Consider the following 7,727-nt stretch of genomic DNA (forward strand, 5'->3'; position numbering starts at 1 on the left):
TAGATTGTTGGAGAGAGAGAGAGAGAGAGAGAGAGAGAGAGAGAGAGAGAGAGAGAGAGAGAGAGAGAGAGAGAGAGAGAGAGAATAGATAGATAGATAGATCAATAGATATATAGATAGATACATAGATAAATAGATAGAGACAGCGAGAGATAAAGAGAGAGAAGGAACAAGATAGATTGTGCGTGAGAGAAATTTAAAAGTTTTAATTTGTCCCAATCGGCAAAACAAAGTACATTAATAACCTAATTACATGCTTCAAAGAGGGGAAAGAATGAGAAATAGTTGATCAAATAAGGAATCTGAGTAATTCGAGGGCGACCCTCAGTTACAGCTTTTATTTATTTTCCTTGGGCAAGACCTTTTATCCACAATTTACTTATTTTGCCAACATTAATAACTCCTGTTGAAATAGTACGTCTGGTTACAGCTACTAGATTTTATATCTCCATTACACGTCGTGCAGCTATGTGGTCTAGTGGTATGATACTCAACTCGGATTGGAAGGTCCTGGGATCGAGTCCCGCGCGGCACATAGTTGAATCCATGGAAAAGGCTCTTTACTCGCATTCTCTCACCGTACTCAAAATGTAAAATGAGTACCTGGCCGTTAACAGCGTTGTCTCTGTCCGAAGAAATTGTAATATTACAGACGTCATGTCTCGTCCTACATGTTAAGTGTTGCTGTTGGCTGTAAAGCGTTTTGAGCACGTTTAGTGGATATTGAGCTCAATATATGGTCTAGTTTATTTTTACGATCCTACTCAAAATGCCAGGGACCAAACTTTGATCAATCACAAGAGATTTCACTTTCAAAAATAAATGAAAACGCACACTTATCTAGCACACTACCAGATTGCTAATTACGGTTTGCATTGCTTCATGAAATTTCCTAGATGGGCGTGGGGAACCAAATTTCTATTTCACAAAGTACACTTCGTCCGATAAGTGTCCTTATTCTACTAATACTTACATAATCCGTCACTGACTATACCCCTTCTAATAATATTACATTGAGATGATTCTAGATTAATACAAACAGCTGAGTAGTATGTTTATTATGATTATACGGTTATTATTGTCGATTATTTTGAATTTGAGTTTATTGATTAATTTTGTCATCTTTTTACGAGATGATTTAGGTAACGACTTTGAACATTACTCGAAGTAAAAGTTTCAACTCCCCCCCCCCGCTCCCCCTCCCCTCCCACAGTTCAACTGTATAAAGTTGTCAGCGCTAATGTTATTAAATGCGTTTCATGACCTAAATGTCCAGAGAACCATCTATGCAATGCAATGCATTTAAAGTGATTAGATTTTTTTTTTTTAACGAGAACGTTCATAAAACAATATATCCACTGAACGTACACTTCTCGAAGGGTCCTCTACTAAGAGCTACACATGTTCGACAAGACACAACGCTAATATAAGGATTGATTTGACAAAGCAGAGAAAAAATTGCAAGAACCCCCCCCCCCCCTCTCCAGCTTGCCTCGACTTGGGATCAAACCTCAGACCTCCTGAAAACTGGTCAGACGTGCTACCATTACACCACAGATGTTACCCAAAAGAAGGGACTATTTTATTCCACTATTCTTCAAACGGGTTTGCGTTTCTGCCGTCAACACGAAGATTGAACACGATTGAAGGAGGACGAAGATATAATTTAAGTTAGCTCCATTTCTATTTTGATAATATCAGAGACAAATTGAGGAGCAGGATTGAAAGCGGAAATGCGGACCCTTGCAAAGGCATTACATCGTCCCGACTCTTGGATAACCTCCGTGATGTAATGGTAGCACGTCTGAACGGTATTCAGTGTGACGAACTTTTTTCACTTGATCGACCGTCTGTTATTACAATCATCTTCAATTGATTAGTTGACAACATGGACAACGGTATTTGCAAAAGGAAATTAACAAAGGAATTAAAACGCCTAAACGTGGACAGTCTTCTTCTTCAATTCACCCCAATGTCAATATAAAATTGTCCCCTATTCTGCTTATTGGATTATTGGCATGAAATGGTCAAGATATCGGAAACTTATCCATTGTTAACAGAACAGAACAATATTATTATTTACAAGTGGCAATGCCTTCTCATATGTTCAATTGTCTGCACATCTCCTGTTAATTTTATTCTTTCTCACATCTTAATTAAACAAGATTCCAGGTGCGCTTTTGCCAGCAGGTTCACGTCGTTATCAGTGACTAGCCGATATTGTAATTAGTAAAAAAAATTGAGTTTTCCCCAGGTTTGTTAATCAAAATAATTGGACCTCATTGGTATCTAGCAAATCCTATTCCTTCTAATTGGCTTTTTCAATAATTGTTTCGCAAGTCAATTTTAACAAAAGTCAATCCCTCTCACAACTAACGGTCACACACGCTAAAACATCCAGAGAAGATCCATTTCTCAAATTTCAATCTGGTCAAAAGTTTTAACTCTCTCTCGGTTGAAGGTAATTATTATTGGCTTATCTATTCAAAGTGGAGTGAGATATTGCTATGAATTCAATGCTAAATTATTATTATTATTATTATTATTATTATTATTATTATTATTATTATTATTATTATTATTATTATTATTATTATTATTATTATTATTATTATTATTATTATTATTATTATCATTCGTGTATATTTCATTTGTGCTTTATTTCTACGGATGCTCGTGAGTTGAAATACTTTTACAGAACTATAGCTATAAGTATATTATACTATAGTTAACATTATTTAATGTCCATGCTATTGTTTTCATTTATATTCAATATTTATTTAAGATGCCTGTAATCTTAACAAACCATAATCCTAATTATAATTCCCGAATTCTAAAAGACAAGGGATAAAACCCTGTTAAATTCTCATCATGTAAGATAGTCAACTCTCAGTTGATGTTTGATCTACAAATGTAATAATTATAAATATTACCATTGTCACGGAGTTACCGCTTCTCCTTGCCTTTGGTCGTTTGATCGGCAAGTAAAATCTATAATGATGTGTCGGCGAACCGGTGGCAAAAGATAAACTAGAATTGACTCTAAGACCTTTTTTGGCAGCCCCGAATAATTCCCGGAAAAGAAGGTCCGTGAGGAACCAGAACCAACCCTTGAACTTGCTGACAGTGCACTCGACGCCAGACCTGTCCCAAAAGTGTATCAAACAAGCAAGCCCTGGTTTGGAAATCCTCAATAACCACAACGTGAGATCGATAACAGGCTGGATTAAAGATTAACCAAACGGGCTTATTCCATTCTCAAATTAACAACCCAGTGACACATACGATTTAATTAAATAAATAGATGAATAAATAAATAAATAAATAAATAAATAAATAAATAAATAAATAAATAAATAAGATCCTCTCAATTAGAATCATTCTTCCAGTGATCTAATAAATACAGGATCAACAGATAAAAGTGTAAAATATACATCATCCATAACCTTCATTTTACCTTCCACTTATTTTATCTCTCTTTTTCTGTAACATCTCATTAAACTTTTGTATAGAATGGTCATTATTGTATTGGGTGTTACTATTATCTTTACTCACTTGATTTTACTACAGTTAGTTATAAGGGACCTTAAGGTTATTCTTAAATACTCCTACTAGAATAAACCCGAGCCGTTTGTGGTGTAGGTTGAGTGGCGCAGTTGATAACGATAGACATCGCGCATACTAGGTTCGAACCCAGACCATTGAGCTTATCATTTGGACTCGACCCCACATCAAACACAAAACTCCGCCTCAAACAGGAGGTTCGATCCTCAGTCGAGGCAGGCTTGTATATTTATCTTTCTTGTATTGTTTGGCGCTGTTTCATACACCCTTTATTCAGATTTTTATCATTCAATGTAAACCTTAGATAGAATAAGAGAATTCAATTAAAAGGCCTATCACAAGGACTTAACGTTGCGCCACCGATAGCAGAACTAGAACCAAAAACCTACCGATCTGAACACGAGTAGCATGCCACAAGACCACCGAGCGAGGCATAGCTTATTATAATGATTGTTGATATTTTCTATTATATGGACCATAGACCTTCGACTTTCATATAATTCACCTGCGGATTGTTGCATTCAATAAATTCACGTTACCCCCTCCTCATCCCCGGCGTCAATGATAAACAAACATCAACTACCATACGTTTCATCAGAGTGCATTAGTGGATTATTTGAAAATACTTGCATTATTGTCCTGGAGTTGGTTCAATTTTTCGCTTGTGTACCTACCCTAAGTGAAAATCGAATGTATTGATATATTCATCGCATTATTCAATGCTAATTTTTCCGGCTTTAAATAAAGAAATTCAACGGGAGAGGCTCGTTTGACCTCCCAGAGTGGGGAAGAAGGTCACCTTTGTCGTGTCTTCAGTCCCCCTATATAATTTACTTTTCCAGCTTGCTTTCTGACCTTGTTTTTTAAATGAGATAACATTGTTTAGTCATCGTCCTGGCTGGAGTCCTTGGCTGAGAAGTGAACAGTCAAATGAAATTATTAGTTTTTGCTTGTAAATGTCTCTGTTATAATATACTGTTGTACTTTTTAAAATTCAATATTGTTTAAGCGTTTGAGTGTGTTCCTCTTCTGGATAAGACTTTAAGGTGACGTCAAACAAATTGATTACTTGTTCTTAGAGTCTACATCTGTTCCCTTTTCGAACTAGTCCCCTTTGTCTTACTTTTTCTTGGGTGGTTTTAATCGTAAATCTATCATATTTATACTTTCTAATTTCGTCCCATTTACTGGCGCTGAAATGACCTAATTTGTCGCCAAAGGCTGTAAAACAAATATAAACAAAACAAACAATTATATAAAGCACAATTTCACATCTAAAAAGCAATACTGACTGGAGAAAAAAAACTCCGTGAGGTAAACAATCCCTTTAGAAAATAATATCACCACGTGAAATTCAAGGGACGTAACCAAAAATTTACATCACCCCATAAAGAGTGAAAAAACTATAGTAGATTATCTCTTCATATATTATCTCTGACGTTACCTTTAGCTTATCAATATGAGTATAATAATTTAAACCGTAGATATTTTTTACTTCAATGAAGCAAAGAGAGAAAATTGAATGATAGAGTTGTTCCTCTATAGATCCACTAAAAATATTATATCCACCAAACGTGCTCAAAGCGCTTTACAAGGGGTTCCTTGTCAACAGCAACATTTAACATGTATTACCAGACATGACCGATAATACAATTTTTATTCGGACAGAGTCAATGCTGTTAAAGTCCAGATAGTCATTTTACACCTGAGTGCGGTGAAATGATGTGAGTAAAGAGTCTTTTCCAAGGACTCAACTATGCGCCCCTCAGGACTCGGACGCAGGACCTTTCGATCTGAATTCGAGTGTCATATCACTAGACCACATAGCCGCATTACTCGCCTTACCGCCTCAAAGTGGTATAATGTCGGCTGAGGGCGAATGCCAAACGTTGAAGATATTATTTGTTTAATCTTATCATTAAACAGTATTGACTTGATCAATATCTCATAATATTGACTACAAAGGACATTTTCAGCATCTAAATCAGCCCGTCGTAGTTCCGTTTTGTGACAAAATCTCACATATTACTAGACTACGGAGTAGGGCTTGGAGGGGGAAGGCCTGTTTGCATGTGTGTTCTCAGCAATATTTCATTTGAAACATGATCATTCTTCTTGGCTCACCCAACTAGTAAAATGAAACCCCTGTGATTATCTCCTAAGATATGTCAGCTGGTGGACAACTCTTTCAAATGCACGAGGACCGAGATATATATCCTCTTGTCTCTGAAGAACTATAATAAGATTCAACGGCATTTTTCCCGTGGTCTCTTTACCAGCCAGCTTGATGGGGTTCCTGGCCTCCCAATGTGGGCAGGGTGGCATTTACTGTGTCTTCTATCCCCTTATAATCTGTTTACCAATTTGCTTTCTGTCTTTGTCTTGTAATGAGATTACTTGGTTTTGCCCTGGCCCTGGCCGTGGTAAATGACTGGGAGGTAAACAGTCAAATGGATAGTTATTGTTTTGGGAGATGATATTTTTTTCCTTGTAAATCATCTCTCTGTTATGGATTGTTATTTTTGTTATTTTGAATGTATAATGTTACAGTATCCTTTTGTTAATCTACATCATGTAACGACAATCAGCTTGACCAGTGATGAACATCGTCAAGAAGTTATAAGAGCCTGGAATTGCCGTAATTGTACTGCAACGACTCTCGCCTTGGAAGTCGAACTCCGTGGATCGAAACGTAAGCCAAAGATCCCGACCTGTTTTATAGACTATCATTATCTCATCACAATGACAGAAGTTATGTAAAGTTATTATTTACTCGTTTGTAACTGTGAACTTCATTCATTTATAAGAAAAACTCATTACATTAAAACTCATCTTTCTTTTCACGTCATGTGAAAAGAAAGATGAGCTTTAATGTAATGTAATGTAATTTTAATTTGTTCTTTAAAAACAAGTAACTAGTAAATTCTAAGGGGTCTTGCATCTCATAACATTACAGATATGTCACTGACATGCTCAAATCTGGCTCCTATTCTAAGATAAACCAAACTGGTTTGGACAGTTTGCTAAAAGACTGCAATACGGAAGAATTGGACGGAAGAAAACTTGGACACATCACAGCTAAAAATCCATCTGCATCATTCATGGAAAAAAAGAGACAGCCAGATTGAAGAAAGCCAGAGCTAGACAAGCCAAGCACTATAGCGTTAATACTCGTAAGAGAGAATTGACGGAAGGCGACCAGGCACTTGTGTTACTCCCATCCAGAAATAATAAACCGGAAATTGAATGGCAATGACCATTTAAAGTGGCAAAGAAACTGTCTCGTACCAATTATGACATTGACTACAGCGGGAAGATAATGACATATCACATAAATCTGTTGAAAAGATACTATGACCAAGAGCCTTTTCCGCATCTCGTGACTATGATGGTTGCAGAGGAAATAGAGAGTACCGCTGGTTTAGCCCTGGACCATCCGATTTGTGGAAAGGAATCTGTGGAGGCTGTATCAGTAAACGCGGAACTATTACAGTCAAAAGGATGAATTACATACCCTTTTACAGCAGAACAGAACGTGTTTTACAGGCCTACCTGGCCGTACAGACCTAGCCGAGATTACTTTAATTTGACAAATGATAGTCCAATCCGATGTAAAGGTTAATCTGGTTCCGTTAGCCAAAGAGCAAACCATTGAAGAGGAGGTAGCTAACCTATTAAAAACAAATGTCATATCTCATTCAATTTCACTCTGCAGTGCAGCGGTAGTTCTTCTACGGAAACCAAATGGAGAACATCCAAATTGTGTCGACTTCAGGAAGTTAAAAACCGTCATTGAGTTCAATCCGGAACCGTTTCCAGACCCAAGTATCAAAGCAAATGCGATTTGAGCTGTGAGTGTTTCCAAATCCCGGTCAAACCGGAACACAGAAAAAAATCGCATTTAGCAAACATCACGGACATTGCCTTAGAAATGACAACTAATTATAACATTATCTATTATTCGCAATCGTAATGAACAAAATAAATACAATAATTGAGTTGGTATTTGAAGAAGAAGAAGAATTGAGTTTAAACTAAAATAAAATTAAAACAAAAAAATTCTAGGTTTTTGAATCTTAAAAATCAAAGCTCAGTAACTTCTCTTAAATAATTTATTTATTAAGTAAAAGTGTTGCTTAAAGTTTGATTCTAAACATCAGGTC

Source organism: Berghia stephanieae, chromosome 5 (genome assembly GCF_034508935.2).
Source record: "Berghia stephanieae isolate SIO BIC M18660-M18661 chromosome 5, UCSD_Bste_1.3, whole genome shotgun sequence".
Taxonomy (NCBI): domain Eukaryota; kingdom Metazoa; phylum Mollusca; class Gastropoda; order Nudibranchia; family Aeolidiidae; genus Berghia; species Berghia stephanieae.